The sequence below is a fragment of the Scyliorhinus canicula genome, chromosome 2 (assembly GCF_902713615.1).
Source record: "Scyliorhinus canicula chromosome 2, sScyCan1.1, whole genome shotgun sequence".
Taxonomy (NCBI): Eukaryota; Metazoa; Chordata; class Chondrichthyes; order Carcharhiniformes; family Scyliorhinidae; genus Scyliorhinus; species Scyliorhinus canicula.
This window is the reverse complement of record NC_052147.1, coordinates 266035908-266058527: the sequence shown is the minus strand read 5'-3', so window position 1 is coordinate 266058527 and position 22620 is coordinate 266035908. Positions and strand designations below refer to the sequence as shown.

Below are 22620 nucleotides of genomic sequence, written 5' to 3'. Positions count from 1 at the left end.
GTGCTGAAGGGCCTCCGCCAGCCAGCTCGAGTTGGCACATGTGCAGGAGTGCCAGCGTGTGCTGGCATCATCCCAGCGCATGTGCAGGGTGGGGTTATCTCTGTGTCGACCATCACGGAGGAATAACAGCTGACACGGAGGAATAGAGTGCCCCTCTGGCACAGGCCTGCCCATGGATTGGTGGGCCCAATCGCGGGCCAGGCCACCGTGGGGTCACCTCCCGGGGTCAGATCCCCCTGCGCCCTCCCCCGAGGGCCCTGGAGGCCGCCCGCGCCGCCAGGTCCCGCCGGTAAGGACCTACTCTAATTTATGCCGGTGGGACCGACAAAAAACGGGCAGCCACTCAGCCCATCGGGAGCCGGAGAATCACCTGGGGGAGCCCCCGACCCGTGCGGTGTGATTCCCGCCGCTGCCAAATCTCCAGCGTCGTAGAATTCAGCAGCCGGCGGGGGCGGGATTCACGCCACCCCCCGGCGATTCTCCGACTAGGCGGGGGGTCGGAGAATCCCGCCCCTGCTCTTTAATGTAAAGTTTAAGTTGCCTAAAAAAATGTGTTTAGTCAATGTTATGTTTAACTTGTTTGTTACAGTAAAATCTGTAAAACATGAAATCTTGTCCTGTGATCCTTTAAGCTTGTTTCTGGGAAGGCAAATCTATTTTTAAAGATTATTGGCCTCTATGGGGTTTACAACATAATTTACATCCATTTATCTCATAAAGTATGCCATATTGCCCCACATCAATTTTTATAAAATAAAGCATATGACCTAATATCAATATTTAATATGCATGGCCTCTGTCAATGCATGGATGAATGATTTTTAATATCAAATAAAATACATTAGCCCGTTGTATGTTTCATGTATCCATTAGCAAAGTCAGAATGGGTACATGATTTCCACAATGGGATAAAGGGGAATCGCTGTAAATTGGATGACTTTGCTCTTTACTTCTGATGTATGTGGGCGGGATTGCCGGTCCATCAGCCGTGTTTTCCTGCACGGCGCCAATCCATCGGCAGTGGGATTCTCCCTTCCCGCAGCTGGACAATGGAGGGCGCGATTCTCCCAAACCGGGAGAAATTGTAAGGCTGGCGTCAAATCCGGGCGGGTTTGACGCCAGCCCCCCCCCCCCCCTCCCAACCGGGGGACCGGTCGGGAAGGGGGGGGGCTGGCGTCAAACCCAAAGATGTGCAGGCTAGGTGGATTGGCGATGCTAAATTACCCCTTAATTGGAAAAATGAATTGCGTACTCGAAATTTAAAATAAAAATGATTTTCGCCACCTTTCCATCACATTTTTTGGCAGGATTCGGACTACAGCGAGGTCCGAGCAGTAGAAAACAACACTGTCCTGATGCAATGTTGAGGGAGGCCTCAATACAGATCATTAGCACTTCCACTGGAACCAGCTGGGAGACTGATGCAAATATTCAATGCAGGGTCCTTGGATATATTTAGGACTTTGGCAACAGTTTGGTGCCAGTCAAGCTATCATCATTGACGTTTAAAGTCACCTGCTATTAACGTACAGTTATTCCTTCTTATCGCTGATGTAGATGTAGAGCAGCAGCTATAATTTTACATTCAGGTAATTAATAATAATAATCTTTATTTTGACAAGTAGGCTTACATTAACACTCCAATGAAGTTACTGTGAAAATCCCCTAGTCGCCACACTCCGGTGCCTGTTCAGGTACACGGAGGGAGAATTCAGAATGTCCAATTCACCTAACAAGCATGTCTTTCAGGACTTGTGCAAGGAAACCGGAGCACTCAGCGGAAACCCACGCCACACGGGGAGAACGTGCAGACACCGCACAGACAGTGACCCAAGCCGGGAATCAAACCCGGGTCCCAGGCATTGTGAAGCAACAGTGCTAACCACTGTGCTACCGTGCTGCCCAAGCTCATTGCGCCAAGAGAAGTATCATGGTATCACCTTTGTAATTGTGGATCGGGCATTGATTCAATTGTATGTCCCATAGTCTATTCTGAGGGACCACAGGCACACACAAAGAGTTTTAATTTTGCATTTGTGCATCAAGTATACATATCTGCCCTGGTTTGTGAAATGTGGTTTCGGGTGGCCAGGGATTTGTTTTCCCTTGGGTCATTCATTTGTTTACACCTTGTTCTTGTGATGACTTATTGTGAACTGCCTTTGGATTTTCAAGTTTTATCAGGGTTGAAGTTGCACTGTTGAAGGTTAGCGAGTGGGGGCGGCTGGTGCAACTTTGGCGGTGTTGAAGGATGTTGTTGAAGCCCTGGTGGATGCAAAGGCGGTTATGTTCACTGGTTTTACCAGAAGGTTACGATATATAGGCAAATAGTTGTGCGAGTGATGTGTGACAGCAGAGCAGCTGACTTGAGGGTTTCAGTGACACATCACATTGTACTGCTCGGTTAAACATCAACAAGTCAAATGTGGCCACTTCTGATTCATACCAGTGCACAATGCTCGGCTACAGACTAAACCAAGCCCATTGTAGACGTCCGCTATGGGGAATGGAGAATCCTTAAGCGATTCTTAAAGGGGTGCTTACTGGCTATTGCTTAGATTTCTGAAATTGTTTAGTAGATATTTAGTGGAGGAGGAGGAGAGTTTGTAGTTATCCTTATTCTCCAAATAGATTATACAGGCCTGAGGTCACCTACTGAAGTACTAGGTGATAACCATAAGGGGGTTATGCTTCTTCAAGGAGCTTGTGTTGCCTCTTGGAACATGATCTCAAATCCACTCAACAGCCAACAATGCATTGCTTGTTGCAGTTAAAGTGATAGCAATTTGTTAGCTTCAAGCTATTTCCAGGCTGCAGAAGAGGTTATCAGCAACATTAGCCATTTTGGAATTCATGCCTATATTATGTAAATATATGATGCCATGTTTGCAAAAGCAAATGTTCTCATCATGTTTCTCATGGGCAACTGAAAACAACAAAATATCTTGTTTTGGACGCTGCAGGCTTTGCCTAAGTCCAGGGAAGTATTTACTGCACATACATCATCATGAGGACCCTTGCAAATGAGTCTACAAGAATGAGAGGCAACGCTATTGAGACATGTAGGATCCATAGACCATAGAATTTATAGTGCAGAAGGAGGCCATTCGGCCCACCGAGTCTGCACCGGCCCTTGGAAAGAGCACCCTATTTACTCCCACATTTCAACTCTATCCCTGTAACCCAGTAATCCCACCTTAATCTTTTTTGGATACTTAAGGACAATTTAGCATGGCCAATCCACCTAACCTGCACATCTTTGGACTGTGGGAGGACACCGGAGCACCTGGAGGAAACCCACGCAGACATGGAGAGGACGTGCAGAGTCCGCACAGACAGTGACCCACCCGGGAATCGAACCTGGGACCATGGAGCTGTGAAGCAACTGTGCTAACCACTGTGCCAGCATGCTGCCCTCAGGCGCCTTGATAGGATAGCGGCTGAGAGCTTGTTTCCCCTTGTGGGAGAGTCTAGGACCAGAGGGCACAATCTCAGAGTAAAGGTTCGCCTATTTAAACAGAGATCAAGAGGAGTTTTTTCTCTCAGAGGGTAATGAATCTGTGGAATTCTTTATCACAGAGAGTTGTAGAGGCTGGGTTGTTAGCTATGTTCAAGGCTGAGATAGACAGATTTTTAATCAGAAAGGGAATCAAGGGTTATGGGGATAAGGCAGGAAAGTGGAATTGAAGATTATATCAGATCAGTTATGATTTTATTGAATGGCAGAGCAGACGCGATAAGCCGAATGGTCAACTTATGCTCCTACGTGTTATGATCACTGTCTTCATGAATCACAAAGGCTTCCATTTTCTGGATGTGCTGGTGTGTGATCACTACCAGTGAGTTGTGCACGCCTGTACTCTATTTTCTGACAGCTGCCATGAAGTCTTCACACTGTATCAATTCTCTGTTTCCGCCGCCCCCGCCCACCTTGAAAACCCCTACTATTTAGAACAAAGAACAAAGAAAATTACAGCACAGGAACAGGCCCTTCGGCCCTCCCAGCCTGCGCCGATCCAGATCCTTTATCTAAACCTGTTGCCTATTTTCCAAGGATCTACTTCTCTCTGTTCCCCGCCCGTTCATATATCTGTCCAGATGCATCTTAAATGATGCTATTGTGCCCGCCTCTACCACCTCCGCTGGCAAAGCGTTCCAGGCACCCACCACCCTCTGTGTAAAAAACTTTCCACACACATCTCCCTTAAACTTTCCCCCTCTCACCTTGAAATCGTGACCCCTTGTCATTGACACTCCCACTCTTGGAAAAAGCTTGTTGCCATCCACCCTGTCCATACCTCTCATAATTTTGTAGACCTCAATCAGGTCCCCCCTCATCTCCGTCTTTCCAATGAAAACAATCCTAATCTACTCAACCTTTCTTCATAGCTAGCACCCTCCATACCAGGCAACATCCTGGTGAACCTCCTCTGCATCCTCTCTAAAGCATCCACATCCTTCTGGTAATGTGGTGACCAGAACTGCATGAGACTCTTTAGACATAACGAGGTGTGACTTTCCTGAAATTGAGAAGATATGCCTTTTTTTATTCTAAGGGACCACTGGGGGATAATTTCCAGACAGAGCATCAACCATCTTAATTCCCTTTGTTCAGCAGAAAAGTCTAAGTTTGAAAAGAAGAAATAGTAATAAGGATAAAGTTTTTCAAATATGCACATGTTGGGTTACTATTCCATGTCTGAGGAACCCAACAAAATCTTGAATGATTTTGGCTGAAATCTGTATATCATGCTTTCCGTATTCATAGAGCTCCTGCAGTTATGTCAAAGTTATGCTTTGTAAGCTATTTATCTTCAATCATTGAATACAGACTCCTAAAGCAAAGAGTTGGCAGGTTAAAGAAAACATAACACTTCTCACAAGCACAAATTCACCGGACCGTTCTCCAACCAGATCCACAGCTCCACTTGAGCCCTCATAACTTTGTTCCTGACTTAATAGTCGATACAGACACCAGCAACTAAATTACAACAGGAGTGTTGGTGCAAAGTGCCTTCCTTAAATTATTTCTTCCCTACTCTACCACTGCTTTGAGCTGCTCCTCCAAAGGTTCAGTATGGTAATGAAGCCTTGTAACACTTATGACTGAAAACTTTCTCTATTTTAATATAACATTGGCTTGGTTACTGATACACATTGTCTCGCGGCAAAAGGCTGTGAGTTCAAGCCTACAATCTTTCAGAATATGAGCTCCCCCGTTAAGGGGTCAGGGGACCTCTAAACAATGTAGAGCTGTATGGTACATAACGCCGGCACATTAGGCACCAGCAAGGCAGACCCATTTGGGATCATCCGTGTGATGATAGTTATTGTAAAAATTTTGACAGTTTCTTTGAACTACTCGGTGTGGACTCCTTCGTGACTTAATTAAAATTTTTCCACACCTTCCACCATGTCAGGAGTTGATGAAAGGCAGAGATCTGTCCTGATCAATATCCATCTCACAATCAACACGAGCAAAAATAGTCATTCATCTCATTGTTGTTTGTAGCACATTACTTGTTCTAAATGGCTGTTGTGATCACCCACATGACAACATGACAGCATGACGGCATTCGTTCTATGTGAAGTGCTTTTGGCTGTCTTTGAGAGATGTGATAAGTTGCTATCTCAATGCAAGTCATTACTTTATTTAGAAAGACTATACAATGTAGTTGAGTCAAATGCTCAGCTTGCATTTTACTTTTTCTATGACCTGCCAACTCTTTCCTTTAGGAGTCTGTATTCAATGATTGAAGATAAATAGCTCACAAAGCATAACTTTGACATGACTCTATGAATACTGAAAGCATGACAGAGATTTGAGCCAAACTCATTCAAGATTATGAAAGAGAAAATGCTGGAAAATCTCAGCAAGTCTGGCAGCATCTGCAGGGAGAGAAAAGAGCTAACGTTTCGAGTCCGATGACTCTTTGTCAAATGCTTGCTTATTGATCGTTCCTAGGTGAACTTAGGACCTTCTTAAAAAAAAAATGTCACATTAATTTTGCAAAACAAAAGCTCAGTCCTGGATAATATGTGGTGGGATTCTCCATCCCGCCAGCCCGGTTTTCTGATGTGGTGCACCCAAGTCCAGACACTAAAACAGGGGTCCTAACACTGACCACTGGGAAACCCCACTATATACTTTCCTCCAAGCCAAAAAACATCCATTCACTACAATCAGTTTGGAATCACTGATGAGATTTCTTGTTTGGCCGTACATTAAACAGCTGTCATCCAAGTGAGCAACAAATTATAGACCATTTCCAAAAAAGTGAAGATTTTGACATGGGACACTGGACTGTGGAGGTTGTAGAGTTAAGTTGGGAAAGACAAGGTCATGAGGAACATGCAAAGGTGAAATAGAATTTTGCAATCAATGCATTGAGGGATAGGGAGTCATTGGAGATTTGTAAAGATAAGGTAAGCAGGCTTCGTATGGGACGAGAAGCAGGTGATGCGTTTTGAATTATTGTAGTTGGAAGCTGTTTGGGGTGAGCTTTGGGAAATCAGTGCGGGTGAGTTAAATCTGAATGTGAGAAGATTATGAGTGAATGAGTCAACATGGGGTGGGGTAAAAGACAATTTTACAGAGATGAGAATAGGCAGCCTTGATAATAGATGGATGTGGGGTGGTCCTTCCCACAGGGGGTTCCCGAGTGGCGGGGCGGGCGAGCCATACAAACATCATCGACCTCAACGGAAGATCCCATTAGCAGCCTCCGCTGTTGGAAAATATGTCACGGCAGAGCTGGAAAGACCTGCCCATAGATTTGGAAGCACAGAAACAATAGGAAGGAAGGTTCAAAATTATACAAATTTCCTTTTTCCAATTATGCATTGGCATCATCTTGTTAGGGGTCATACCTGATTGTCACTTTCTTGTGCAAGATAATAAGAGTTTACTCCCAGAGATATACATCAAAATAATAATGAAAATAGGTCACCAAAATACCCATTGATCACTAAAATAATGTCCCCAGAGTATCTGTGGTTACTTTTGTTGAAAGTATTCATTTGTTAAATTTACCCTTTGCATTTGGACTGCTCCATTCTTTTCTCTGATAAGCACTTTCCAAATGGGCCATTTCATTAATCACTTATGTAGCAGGAACACTCAAAGAACCCAGAGGGAATTTGCAAACCTTGAACACTTTTGCCTTATTAATCAAACTACAGGCAACTCTGGACTTTTTGCTTTCACAATAATTTCAGATTTGTGGAAAAGCCACATGTAATCAGGCGTTATATTTTTGGTCATCTTGAAATAGTAATCTAATTTCTTGCTAAAACCAAATATGGCAACCTGTCAGAAAGCCCATGAGATCCAATATTCTGTAAAGATTATTATTGAGCACAAAATCAAAGAAGTAATGCCAGACCTGTACAAATCATTGTTTAGACAAATGGTAGAATATTGGCTGCGAAATTGGACTTTGTAATGTCTATTTTTCAGGCTAAGATGAGTTCTTATCGAGATATTCAAAAGTTTGAACAGTTTTGAAAAGCAAAATAGGGAAAAAAAAATATTTCCTCAAGCCCATGATTAGTAATTAAAGGACATAAAGATGAGACTTTCACAAAAGAAAGGAAACATATTGGAGAATTGTTTACACAGAGTGTTAGAAGGATGTAGGATACGTGGCAGACTCAGTGGTATAAGCAGCAAAAAAGAGCTTTAGAAGAAAACTGAAGAAGTATTTGAAAAATAAAATCCTTAAGTTGTATGGGCAAAGAGTAGGGGAATGGGAATTTCAGAGATCAAACACAGAGATGATGAATCACTTGGCATTCTTATATGTAATAGAGTTTGATGATTCTTTTTTACAGTTCTATATTGGATTGTGTATAATACTATCTTTTGTTTGCCAGATTATGCATGTTCATGATGCTTCAACTTTTTAAGATTACATTTTACAGGAGAAACATAGTTTGGCACAGGGAGCATAGGTGTTGTTTGGTGAGTATACCTTGATATGGGTCACCTTATAGTGTGAACAGGGGGCATAGCCTGGCATAAGGGGTATGAGGGACCATTGGGGTGGGTTGGCATGGATGGGGCATGATAAGTGTGTGGGGGTTGAGGGGTTTGAGGGGAGAGGGTTGGAGGAAAGTCTCGTGTTTTATTCTTCACTTTTAAACTTTGGACACAGTGCCAGATCCCCAAGGCAGACCTACTGTCCAGCCTACCTCTGTAACTGAGAGCCTCCTCAATTCTTCCGGTGTCAGCCAGTCATCAATGCCAGCTTGCAGCACCCAGCCAATTGCCCCTTTCCCTGCTATCCCCAATTCTAACCACTTACCTGACAATGCTACCTTCTCCTTGGCTTGAAAGTGGCTGGACTTTTGAACCTATCTGATTTGTGACAGATGGTGATGTAAAAAGTGGGGCATGGCATCCTTGCATCTGACTGAAGTCTTCAAAAGAAGGCCCCAGAAGCATGCTGCTCTGCATTGTTTTCACTTGGCCTGGAACGAAAGGTAGGGTGAGAAATGATTGGAAAGGTTTGAAGGTGGAAAAATAGGAGCGGAGTGACAATTCGACCCTGATTGCCACTCCCTGGAAATCGGGCCTGGGTCATATCATCCTGGCTCCCCAGCGTCGCATTTGGATTTATTATCACGTGTACCGGGGTACAGTGGAAAGTATTGTTCTGCGTACAGTCCAGACAGATCATTCCATACATCGAAAAACATAGGCCATACGAGAATTACACAATGTAATTTCCCAGGGTTGTAAAAGATGGAGGAAGAGAATCTGTGGAAGAGAGCTCGTAGAGAGTCGCCATGCTCAGGCGCCATTCGGGGGGGGGGGGGGGGGGGTGGGGGGGTACCTGAAAGATGCCCTGAGAAATCCCTCTTGAAAGTTCCCATGTGAGTTTTTACCTGGCAATTTTCCAGAAGGGTTAACTTCTGCTGGACAATTGTGCTGCACTGGGAACCATCTGACAAAGCAATTTAATGCCCTTATCGCCCACACTATAAGGCCCTCCATGCTACCCATATCAAGGTACACTCACCAAACAACACCTCTGCTCTCTGTGCCAAACTATGTTTCTCCTGTACAATGTAACCTTAAAAATACCCAGACATAGGCATTGGGTGAAGCATACGGAGTGTAGTGCTACACAATAGAGATGTGTGAAAAGATCAGTTCAGTCCATAAGAGGGTCATTCAGGAGTCTGGTAACAGTGGGCAAGAAGCTGTTTTTGAATCTGTTGGTGCGTGTTCTCAGACTTTTGTATGCCCTGCCCGATGGAAGAGTTTAGAAGAGAGAATAACCCGGGCGGGAAGGATCCACGCAAGGTCAGGGTCAGGCTTCCCGCGTCGGCCCACTTCTGCTTCCAGGGAAAGGTCAGGGTCGGGTCACTGGAGGAATGCTGCCGGGTCAGGTTGTGACGGGTCATGTGGGCCGGCTCACGGATGTCGGAGGATCTTCGGACCTGCAAGTAAACATAAAAGAGGAAGGTTAAAAATAATTTTAGTGTTAGAATTACATTTTAAAAACAGGTTCCCTCCTGGCTCTGGGTCGCTGTCCGTGTGGAGTTTGCGCATTCTCCCCATGTTTGCGTGGGTTTCACTCCCACAACCCAAAGATGTGCAGGGTAGGTGGATTGGTGATGGATCTCTGTGTCTATTCGGAACCCTGGATATGCGTTATCCCTTATAAATTCCCAAATAACAGAGATTCAGGCTGTGCTTTTTGGCAAAGTTTTGTTGAACTTTATTTGTCAGCTATGCCTACTGGTAAACTTTGGTTACAATACAAACTGAGGTCAGATTGATTGTCTTTAGCGAATACAGTACTTAAGTTTTCATTCAATTACAAATCTTGGTTATTCTTCAAATCATAATACACAGTACAAAATTACTGATTGATTTAAACAAAAGAAAGATGCCAATTTAGCAAAAGCAAGCAAAGAAAATAAGTTTCAGAAAGAAGTAAATTGATTCCGGAATGGATTTTTCCATCCCGACAAGTGATTTTTAAGGACATTATTATCTTAAAGTCTCGCCTTCTTTGCATCTCTGATTGGCTTTAACTCATTTATAATTCACTCAATTCGACCAAAGTGTCTGTCTGTCAATGTTTAGAGAGATATATATTTAAATATATTGGTCTTATTTTGTCATCCATTGCCTGAGAAAAACACATTTTCCGCTAGGACTTAGCACCATGGACTGGTTGTTAACATAGAAACAGAACTGGGACCTCAGCCCAGTTCTTTATAACGCAATACGGTATTTTAGCTATTCGACCTTGTAGTCTCCAGCAGTCTGAACAATGTGAAAATCGAGTCTTGTCTGATTAATTCCCAACTATAGCTGGGAATTAATCAGACAAGACTCTCGATTTTCACCGAATTAATGCTTAATATGATTTTCAGTTAATTATTCTTAATGAGTTCTCAATTTAACCTTTTATCTATCTCATCTATAGATAACTAGAAAAACTAATTTCTATCAATTGGCCAAACTAAATTGCCCCTTAATTGGAAAAAATGAATTGGGTACTCTAAATTTTATCTTAAAAAAAATACTAAAAAAATTAATTACATTTTAAAAGGGCAGCACGGTAGCATTGTGGATAGCACAATTGCTTCACAGCTCCAGGGTCCCAGGTTCGATTCTGGCTTGGGTCACTGTCTGTGTGGAGTCTGCACATTCTCCCCGTGTGTGCGTGGGTTTCCTCCGGGTGCTCCAGTTTCCTCCCACAGTCCAAAGATGTGCAGGTTAGGTGGATTGGCCGCGATAAATTGCCCTTAGTGTCCAAAATTTCCCTTAGTGTTGGGTGCGGTTTCTGGGTTCTGGGGATAGGGTGGAGGTATTGACCTTGGGTAGGGTGCTCTTTCAAAGAGCCGGTGCAGACTCGATGGGCCGAATGGCCTCCTTCTGCACTGTAAATTCTATGATAATCTATGAAAAGATTAGTACAGCTATAAAAGAAGGGGAAAGAGGATCTGTGGGAGAGAGCTCGCAGATAGTTGCCATGCTCAGGTGCCATGGTCCCGAAAGATGCCCTGGAAAGCCCTCTTGAAAGTTCCCCTATGAGGGTTCACCTGCCAATTCTCCAGAAGGGTTAACTTCCCCTGGACAATTGCGCTGCACTGGGAACCATCTGACACAGCAATTTAATTTGCTGATTTTAGATGGTTCTGTCAGTTTTTCCCACAGTTACTCTGAAAGAGTTAGAATGAAGAGAGAGCCACTTCTGACTTCATAGTATCTATTTTAAACACCCAGACCGAGCCCCGCACCATACGCTCCCCGCCGCCCCCCCCCCCTCCCTCCCATTAAGCATCCCGGGTCCTCTCACGACATTCCCCACTTGCAAGGGAGTCCCCACCCCAATCAAAATGCCATTGGCCCCCAACCTGACCAGACCACTCCCCTGGCCTGACACCCAGGCCCGACTCCCCGACCTGAACACTAACCCTCTGATCCAACCTCCCCTCAGACTATCCCCCAACCCGAATGGCAGTCTCTGACCCGAATAACACCCCCGACCCAAACAACAACCCTCCCTCTCGACCTGGCCTCACGCCCCTACCCACCCCCTGATGTCCAAACCCTGCACCTCCCCACGCCGCTCCCCCTCAATGTCCAGAACCCCCACCACCTATGTTCTTTGATACTATTCACTGGATCGTGGTCTTGGAACAGTAATGCAGAACAAAATTGTAAAACTGTCACATAAACCGGATGAGGATTATGACATTTTTGAAATGACTGCGATGTAGGTGCATGGGTGATGTCAGTATATGAGGATGTGTTGCTGGAAATCTAGACCATTCATTCCCATTGCTGAAGCCTTTTTGTTTACTTATGTAGCTCCCTGAATAGTTCCTTTAATGTTTTGCTGTCGCCCCGCCCCGACTTTTTGCTACTCCAGTCTGCCTCATGTTGCACTGTCCCTGAGCTCATTCTTAAATTGCATATCTTTCAGCAGAGCTTCATGTGATCTAATTTCCAATCCTGTTGAAAGATTTGGAATTTGAACTTAACCTGTGTCTGTTCATTGAACAGATGCTGGCTGACCTGATGTATATATTGCCACCTCCTTCCCCTATGTATTTTCTTTTCATGTACTAAATGATCTGTTTGAGCTGCAAGCAGAAAAATACTTTTCACTGCACACATAACAATAAATAAATCCAATCTTTTTTTTTATTGCACTGCTGTTGCGTGTGTGGGTGGAACCAGAATGGGTGGTGGCCAAGGGGGCGGAACCTTTCTTCTCCACCACCCACTCAGCCTCCTTCCCATGAGCGGGTGGGACGCTTTTTTTTGAGGCGGGTTGCGCGCCGTCACTTCCTGTCTGCCCCGGCCGCGGCTCCAGCCCGTGGAGTGACCGAGCGCCTCGCCGCTTTCATGCCCGTCTGCAGATAGCCTGCGCTCCCCTCGTAAGTAGCCGCGCCTCTGTTCCCGTCCGGTTTCGTCCATCCAAGGCCGCCGTTTGCCCGCTGACCTCGCTCCACGGGTCAATCCGGAAAATTTACTCGAGAGGGGAGAGGAGGGGGAAAAACGCTCAACTAAACGTGATAGCTGTGATTGACAGCTGGTCTGACCAATCGGTATCTGCTATTTGCCGCCGGTTGGCCAATGGGGCGCTCCGGGAGGGCGGGACGGGGGCCGCCTCAGCAAGGTTGGTTGCGGTGTTCTCTTTCAAGGGTTGCTGCCAATCTGGAGCTGCGAGCAGGCACCTCGGGACCATTCCTCTTTTAAACTTAATAGTTGTGTGCATATTTTTCATGTTCTAATTATGTCACCATAAACAGCGTGCCAGCTGAAAAAAGTTGGCACGGTTTATTCTTTGCCATTGAGCCACATCACATCTCAGCCCCCACTTGCATAATAATAATATAATCGCTTATTGTCACAAGTAGGCTTTAATGAAGTTACTGTGAAAACCCCCAAGTCGCCACATTTCCGCGTCTGTTTCCACTTCCAATGGAGAGAAGGCTCATTCGATTTTCTTTTCTGTTGCTTGGATAAAAGCACCTTGTTGTGCACGGTTTGCCTCCATCTCTCAAAGGGCGCTCATTTTCATATATAAGACCAACAGTTGTTTCGGGTCAGAAATGTAAAAGCACGTTACTGCGGGTGCTGGAATCTGAAACCAAAACAGAAAATGCTGGGCGATCTCAGCAGGTCTGACAGCATCGGGTGGGGGCAAGAGAAGGGAGCTGACGTTTCGAGTCTGGATGACTCTTTATCGAAGTCAGCTTTTGTTTTCGTTGTTGAATATTTGCAAATACACGTGTTTCAGGAATGTCTGAAGCCGGGTTATTTAGGTGTTGATACTGCAATGATCTTTCAAAATAAGAAAGAGCTCTTGAGATGTGGGTGTTGCTGGAAAGGCAGAACTTTACTGTCCATCCCTAGGTTCTGTTGAGAAGTTGGTGATAAGTCTCCGCTTTGAACTGCTGCAGTCTCTTATATAGAGAGCTTGAGAAATTTGGCATGGTTACTTTAAAGGAATGGCAATGCACGTCCAAGTGGGGATGGTGTGACCTAGAGGTGGTGGTGTTCCGATGTGTTGGTTTGGTAGGTGCTGTCAAAGAAACTGAGAGATGCTGCAGTGCATCCTGCAGGTAAAACACATTGTAGCCACACTGTGCTTGGTGGGAGAGGGAGTGGATATTTCATGTGGTGGATGGACTTCTGAGTGAGCTTCACCATGAAGGGTGTCGCACTACTTGATATTGCTGCAGTTAATGCTCTTGTCAATTTTCTGTTTTTTATTTTGGAGTTCTGGCTGAGTTGCACAATACACGGTGCGATGCTAAGCTTTATTTGCCTGAAGGCATGTTTAGAATGTGGATCTTCTAACAATGTTTTAAACAATATTCTGGCATCCTATAAATGTTAATTTTTTTTGTCTAGCAATTGAAAGGCATTGTTCCAAGTGTGCAAGTACAAAAGTAAAATGCTTTTGATGCTGGAAATCTGAAATAAAGCTGAAAAATGCTGGAAATACTCAGAAGGTCAGGCAGCATCTGTGGAAATTGAGCTAAGACTCTTTATCTTTCCTTGGAGGCGGATCAGATTCTGTCTCTGCATTTATGTAATGTTTTTAGGGTCTGTAAGAAAGCAAAATGTTTTCTGTTTTCCTTCCTTTCCCCTGTCTGTCCACAGGATATGATCAAGTGACTTGGTCGTTAGAGCTCCATAGATGCAGCATAATAACTAGATCTTGCATAATGTGGGAACAGTGTAGCTGTGACTGGTCTGCAGGTCACGAATGAGAGCAGAGCAGCTCTGAGACTGCCTTTAAAGCACTACAAGAAGTCGTTTTCCACTTCACTTGGGTGGTAAACCGGAGGAGTGGATTATCATCCAGTTGCACACAATTTACCCAATTTTTACTTGAAAGCAATGGAAGTGAGTCTCCCGCAGCATGGTTCACACACTTTGAGCACTGTTCATAGATGGCAGCCAGGTCAGAACTCTTTTTTTGTTTCAGCCATATCTGTCCTGTTGATCCTGAGACCAATTATTAGATCTCCATGCCATTTCAGCTGAAGCCAGCTAAATATGCACAGATGAGGAATCAAAACTCAACCTTCCTAGCTACAAGACTCCGATTTTGCTGAGTTTACGCCAATTGCTGTAACCAGCCTTTATTGAGTGTTTTTTAAAAAAAAAAGTTGTTAACATTAACACATGCACATATTCCAGCTTTCTGTCAGCATGTAGGAGATGCTGCCTTGGAATATGCGTAAACATTGCATAGAAACGTAGAAAATGGGCCCTTCAAGCCTGCTGGGCCACTCTGTATAATCATGGTTGATCCTTTACTCTACACCATGCACCCACTCTCTCCACATACTCCTTGACACCTTTAGACTCTGTGGAATGTTCTAACAAATTGGAGGGTAGTGTTTATTTTGAAGGCCTTTTGGTGCAAGCGTCAAAAGCTTATTAATATCTTTTATACAGAAAAATATCCCTTGTATTAATTTTTTAAGAAAGGCTCTTCATATTTCTCAATATCCTATTTATTTTCTAATGGCAAATATTAGAAATGGAAACATTTCTAAGAGAAATGTTATGTTGATTTTGGTGCTAAAGTGCTTGTGTAGCCCCCTGAGGTGTGTTCTTTCTGATTCAGGTGATTATTGTTTGCATTAGTTCGGGTCTTGGCTGAGTGAAGAGGCTTGTTCTGTCAGTAACAACATTGTTCCTGAAATTGTTCCAGTAATTATATTACAACACTTCTGATTAATTGAAGATTGATTTATTTGACACCTTTCTGGAGTTTGGCGCTGGTATGCTGATTTACTATCAGCACACACCTAATGGTGTATGTTGTCATAGTGGCTATGTTGCTGGACTAGAAATCCAGAGGAGTGGACAAATGATCCAGGCACACACATGCAAATCCGATCACAGCAGCCGGGGATTTGAATTCAATTAAAGTAATGATTACCATGAAACTACCTGATCTGGTTCACTAATGTCCTTGAAGGAAGGAAATCTGTTGACCTTCCCCTATATAGGACACCAGACCCACGACATTATGGTTGACTCCTAACTGAAATATCATGGTGGTGTTCAAGAAAATGGCTCACAATGATTTGCTCAAGGCCAATAAAGGATGGACAATAAATGCTGGCCTTGTCAGTGACACCCCCGTCCAGTGAACAATTGAATTAAAATGTGAGCTGGTTTAAAAATGCTATGGTCAAGGAGGATGTGGCCCCTGAGAATAGAGCATTTCTCTCACTTGCCCAGCTGAGCTGTAGGATAAGTGTGAATTGGGTTAAAAGTACTGTATAGAACATACAGTGCAGAAGTAAGCCATTTGGACCATCGAGTCTGCACTGACCCACTTAAGCCCTCACCTCCACCCTATCCCCGTACCCAATAATCCCTCCTAACCTTTTTGGACACCCAAGGGCAATTTAGCATGGCCAATCCACCTAACCTGCATGTCTTTGGACTGTGGAAGGAAACCGGAGCACCCAGAGGAAACCCTGCAGACACTGGGAGAACGTGCAGACTCCGCACAGTGACCCAAATCGAACCTGGAACCCTGGCGCTGTGAAGCCACAGTGCTAGCCACTTGTGCTACCATGCTGCCTGTTCCATAGAACATAGAACAGTACAGCACAGAACAGGCCCTTCGGCCCTCGATGTTGTGCCGAGCAACGATCACCCGACTCAAACCCACGTATCCACCCTATACCCGTAACCCAACAACCCCCCTTAACCTTACTTATTTAGGACACTACGGGCAATTTAGCGTGCCCAATCCACCTAACCTGCACATCTTTGGACTGTGGGAGGAAACCAGAGCACCCGGAGGAAACCCACGCACACACGGGGAGGACGTGCAGACTCCACACAGACAGTGACCCAGCCGGGAATCGAACCTGGGACCCTGGAGCTGTGAAGCATTTATGCTAACCACCGTGCTGCCCCTCTTGCAATAACACCCTCTTTCTGAGTGACAATGAGACTTTAGTTCCAAACTATAGGCAGTTTGTTTTGTAAGTTCGGACCTGAAAGCAGCTGAATTGATATTATCCAAATGCTGTTTTACTTGATTTCCTACTACATTTTATCACAGCAGCCTGGGCTAGGCTAAGTTTGAAGTTTAATGACTAGCTGGCTGCACTGTCCCTTTGGGAGCTGAATTGGCAGGCTTTTGTCATTTGTACTATTTACATAGAATTGCTGGTGCTTTGGGAGAGTCCGTGTCAGAATTCTGGTTCAGCAGTATTGCTTTGTTTTGTACTGTTCATGTGTGAGCAGCTGTGTAATTAAATTAAAAAAAAAACCCATCTTGCTCATCTATATTTGGTATTCATAGAGATTTAGCAATGAAGACAATTGGTGTGAGCAGTATAGTATGACAAAGAATTCTAGAATCATAGAATTCCTACAGTGCAATTCGGCCCATGAGTCTGCACCGACCCTCTGAAAGAACACCCAACCGAGGCCCATTCCCCGAAACCCCTCCTAACCTAAACATACTTGGGCACTGGGCCAACCCACCTAATCTGCACATCTTTGGACTGTGGGAGGAAGCCAGAGCACCCGGAGGAAACCCACGCAGACACGGGGAGAAAGTACAAACTCCACACAGTCACCCAAGACTGGAATTGAACCAGGGTATTAACCACTGGGCCACCGTGCAGCCCATATGCATTCTGAATGCATCTAGTTTACAAGGAATTGTATGTGATGGGCATTGTTTTTATTTTTAAAAAAATTATGAAGAAATGTTTTTCCAATATAACCCCTTCACAACCATATTCATACAACAGTTACAATAATCCCCCCCACCGCCACACACACAAAAGAACAAAGAGCCCTAGCTGTGACCAGCTCCATGAAGTAGGAAATGAACGGATGCCACTTCAGGTTGAACTCTACCGCCGACCCTCAAGGTACACTTGACCATACCAATGCACTGGGCGGGACTGAAGACTTCCATTTAAACATAACTCGCCTTCGGGCTATTATCGAGGTGAAGGCAAGGGTATCTGCCTTTGTCCCTGTCTGCAGCTCTGGTAAATCTGAAACCCTAAAGATAGCCTCAAAAGAGCAAGTTTCCAACTCTCTCCCAAGAGTTCCTGATCTGGGGCTGAAGAAGGAAACCCAAAAGCTCATAAGCTTACAAGACCAGAACGTGTGCGTATGATGTGCTGGACACTAGAGCACAGCTCTCGCGCCCGTCATTTATTTCCGAGAAGAGCCCACTCAACCGCGCTCTGGTCAGAGGTGTGCAATAAACCACCTTAAACTGAATCAGGCTGAGCCCCCCCCCTTCACCAAACACCTGGCCCAGCTTCCTCTTGACTTCATCCAGTGGCAACTATTCCATTGACACAGGCCAGCTTAAATATTCAACATCTTCCCTTCTATTCAATCACTGAACGAACCCTATCCAACAACGAGGGCGAGGGTGCCAAGGGGAAGGAAGAAATCTTGTTGCACACAAAGTTACGTAGCTGTTAATACAGAAACAGGTTCGCTCTTAAGTCGGTTGCTCAACCACTCCTCAAAAGCAACAAACTTCCCGTCTATAAGCAAATCCCTGAAATGCTCCAGGCCCTCCTACCATCTATCCTAAATGACGAGTCCCAAGGCCACAAGATGATGCCTTTTACAGATTGGGGCCAAAAATGATATCGCATCCAGCTTCAAATGCTGCCTAAACTGTGTCCACATTCTCAAGGTGGCCACCACCACCGGACTGGAAGTCCATTTTGCTGGGGCGAAGGGGAGCTGTAACCAAGGCGCTCAAACTGGAACCTCTACAGGCCCTCCTCTCCACCCGCACCCACACATAAACTGTCCCCCTGTATCACCCCCGCAACATATCAATATTCGCCGCCCAATAATAAAATAACAGATTGGACAAATTCAGGCCTCCCGATTGCCTATCCCTTTGCAAAGACACCCTGCGAATCTGTGGGGTTTTGCCTGCCCAAACAAAAGATATAATTTTACTGACTCACGAGGGATGATTTTGGGGGGGGGGGGGGGGGGGCAGCATGGTGGCACAGTGGTTAGCACTGCAGCTTCACGGCGCCGAGGACCCAGGTCACTGGCCGTGTGGAGGTTGCACATTCTCCATGTCTGCGTGGGTCTCGCCCCCACAGTACAAGAAGATGTGAAGGGTAGGTGAATTGGCCATGTTAAATTGCCCCTTGAATTGGGTACTCTACATTTATTTTTTTTTAAACGGTTTAGGAAGGAAAACTGAAACAAAAATAGAAACCTTGGGAGGATATTCATCTTTACTGGCTGAACCCTACCTGCCAAGGAGGTTGCCCCATTTTGTCAGTCACGCGGAGGCGCATGGGGTAAACCACGGAAAATTGAACCGTATTGCGATATAACGCAGCCTTAGCCTTGTTAAATTCTGCGTGCCTCCTGGCCAGCTCTGCTTCAACATCTTGATATATTCTCACTGCATGGCCATCCCTTCTGCAATCGCGATGATCCTTTGCCCACTATAAAACTCTTCTTTATCCTGGAAGCGCACGATGTTCACACATGGTGGTTCATCTGCATGGGATTTCTGCTTCAATGGCCTATGCGCTTGATCCAACTCCAACTCTGGAGGGGGTCGCCTCCCCTCCCCCTTTGTTGGGCTCGGGATCGCGACCTTCCGGCAACCCAACTACCCTCCAGTTCTGTCTTCTAGACTGAGTTTTCCATGTCGTCCAACTTGGCCCTTAATATTTTGTTATCAGCCGCCACCAGAGCCATCTCCACTTCCAGGGAAGTGATAGACGGAGCTACCCCCCATCTCTTTCGGCTCTGTGCCCTGTACTTTCACCACCTTGTCCACCTTAGACAAAGTCGCTCGAATCGAGGGTATCACCACCTCAGTTGCTTTCAAGATGCCTGTAAGCATCTCAGCAATTGGTGAGGTGGACCCTGATACCGCAGCAGCCTTTGCCACTTTCTTTCACAGACAATGCTCTTGAAGCTTCCAAGTTCAATATTTTCTCCTTTTTTCTGCTGCCTAGTCCTATTGGGCATCCCCTTGATGTGGGATACTTAACCCATCAATATGAACAAACGTCAGCCCAAATTTCCTGCAAAATCTGGTGGAAAGGATTTAAATAAAGTTCTCTGACAGGAGCCACCTCGTGTGCGACTGCTCCCCTACGTATTGCCACCGGAAATCCACTGGAGAAATTTAAACCATTCATGTTTCTCATTGAGTGAGACGATAACTCGATACTCTCACTCAAACTCGTTCCTTTATCACACCTGCCTGTATAACTATTGCAGTGAAGTTAACCCAGGAATTAATGTTTCATCAATTAATAACGTAGCGTCTTTTTAAAGTGTCTACTTTTGCTGTGAAAATATTGTTAACCACACAACAGTGGAATGGATTGAGTTGTTTTGAAAATCTGCATATGGATTGACTTTTTGCACCTAAGTTTAGAAGTTTTATTAAACTATTGCTGGAACTCACTGCCTGAGTGGTAGAAGCAGAAACCCTAAATTGTATCTTTTTAAAAAAAAACATGGGAAGCTCTGCTGGTGCATTTGGATACCCAGTGACAACACTGTAAAATTCATTAAACTTGTTCCGATTGAGGATTGTAATTGTTCCGATTGAGGATTGTAGTTTAAGTATTGGGTATGTCAGCCACAAATTGAGCTAATTAAAATTCCATGCAATTAAATTTGCACTAAAATTTTCTACTTCCAACCCCCGCTTTTCTTTGTTTGTGCCATCCAAGTGCCTCAGTTGCGACTGGAAGCTTTCAGTGCAGAAAAATTAGGTCATACCTGCATCTTGCCAGTCTGTAGTGCAGCTCCTAAATCTTGTCGAATTTATCTGTTAATTAAGTTCAATTAGATTAATGCCTTGTAATTCTACTGTTGGTTTTTGTAATAATCATTAGTGCCAGCTGCTTAATTTTTCAGTTGTTGGGCGATGAACCTAGCGAATGTTTATAGACGGGAATAATCTAAAAACAGAAAACGCTGAACGTACTCAGCAGGTCAGGTAGCATTCTGGATGACAAAGGACCAGAGGGAATGCTGATGGGGCAGGAGGAAATAAACTGGGGGGAAAAAATGTGCCTAGAGCAGCTGTGCTGCTGACTGAAAGCAAAAGTAAGCGGGAACAATCAAAATGTGCAAAGAAAAGTAAACCGAATGGTGGGGGGGGAGGGGGGGGGGGGGGTTGGTTGGAGGCAGAATCGCCATTCTCTTCAGCCCTGGAGGACTCACTCTTCTGGCATTCAATCTCTCCTGTCTTCCACCCTGTTGCAGACCTTCCCTCTGGCCTTGTCCCACCCACCTCTTGAACAAACTCGATTATATCTTCTAACTTTTCCCAGTTCTGATGAAAGGTTATCAACCTGAAATGTTATATTTCTCTTTCCACGGGTGCTGCCTGAGCTGATAGGATTGACCAGCTTTGACAAAGGGTCATCTGGACTCGAAATGTTAACTCTTTTCTCTCCCTGCAGATGCTGCCAGACCTGCTGAGATTTTCCAGTAGTTTCTCTATGGCTTGTACCATAATATTTCTGTGGGACAAGGCAAGGAGGTAGTCCCCAAGAACTGCATCAGCCTATACGGGGATTGAACCCGTGCTGTTGGTGTTATTCTGCATCGCGTTCTAGCCATTTGGCCAACTGAGCTAACCAACCCTTGGGCTTGCTGTATGTAGATACATTTTGTTTCAATTTAAAATTAAGCTATTCAAAATCTGCTTCTGAAGTGGTATGTGGTTTTAAGATTTCTGAGCTTTCTCTTCCGGTAGCGACCATGACCAGCTAGGTCGCACACACGGCAGCTCCCGCCGGGACCGAGATTTCGGGCCGTTTAACAGGGCTGTGGCGGCACTTGAAGGGCGGGTATCGGCATGAGAACGGATGCTGGAGAGGTTCCCCCTGGTGCTGTATGGAGGGAACGTAAAATGTGCAATTGCGGGGAGGAAGACAGAGCAAGCCCGGGAGGACCAAATGGTGGCTGGTGCAGATCAGGAAGCATGGGCCAGAGAGCAGCAGGACTTGAGCTGTTTTGTGGAGCAAAAATTGGAGATGCTGGCCTCTATGAAGGCTTCCATGGAAAAGATGGTGGAGGTCCAGAAGGCACGAGAGAAGGCGATCAAGGAGGTGGAGAGGAAGGTGTCTGAGAGCGAGGACGAGATCCTGGGCCTGGCAGTCAGGGTGGAGGTACATGAGGCCTTACACAAGAGATGGCAGAAGAGGCTGGATGACCTCGAATACAGGTCCGGAGGGGGCGGACGCGAGCACGTATGTGACTACGATGCTGGGGACGCTGATGGCCGAGGCCCTTGGAGCTGGGTGGGGCGCATACGGTCCTCGCCAGGAAGCAGAGGGCGAATGAACCACCGAGGGCGATTGGTGATAAGGTTCCACCGCTTTACAGACAGGGAGCGGGTCCTGCGGTGGGCAAAGTGGGAGAATGGCGAGATTCGCATTTACCAGGACTTGGGACCTGAGCTGGCGAGGAGGTGTGCGGGTTTCAACCTGGCCAAGGCGGTCCTCCATAGCAAAGGGGTGAAGTTTGGGCTCCTGCACCCGGTGAGACTTCGGGTAACGTACCAGGACAGGCACCATTATTTTGATACGCCGGATGAGGCGTGGACATTCTTTAGACATGAAAAGCTGGACTTGAACTAAGGGGAAGCTGCACATGGGTGAAACATGTTGACAGGGATGTGTAATCAGGAGTTGGCCTGGTGTAAGACTATTTGTAGAATTTAAGTTTGTTTGCTTCTCTGTTATTGTTTTTTGTTTCAGGGGGCGGGGTGACGCCCAGGCTGTGTTGTCCGGAGCTCAGGAAGTATCCGGATGGCACTTGCCCTCTTACCCTGTGGGGGAGTGGGGGGCCTGGAAGAGAAGACAATAGTAAGTTTGGAGATAGAGGCAGGAGCGGCATGGGTCAGCTGACTTACGGAAGCGCAATGGGGGGGAAATCAGTGCTGAGTGGGTGCTTGGCTGGTGGGGTGGGGGGGGGGGGTGCTGCTTTGCTGACTGAAGGGGAACTAGTTGTTGGGGATGGATGGAGAGTCGGGCTGGGGGCTCTGGCGGGGTGGGCGCTGGAGTGAGCGGGGGATGCGGGCACGTGGCTGGCTGAAAAAGGGAGATGGCTAG

The 22620-nt window shown here is 45.6% G+C and overlaps 1 protein-coding gene across 1 annotated transcript in view; it reads left to right on the top strand.

The window, feature by feature from the left end:
- Positions 1 to 12268: 12268 nt before the first annotated feature.
- Positions 12269 to 22620, top strand: part of LOC119962131 (ras-related protein O-RAL) — a 70761-nt gene continuing 60409 nt past the window's right edge. Inside the window, exon 1 of the mRNA XM_038790045.1 lies at positions 12269 to 12408. The gene's annotated coding sequence lies outside the window, so the exon portion shown is untranslated. The remainder of the gene's footprint in view (positions 12409 to 22620) is intronic.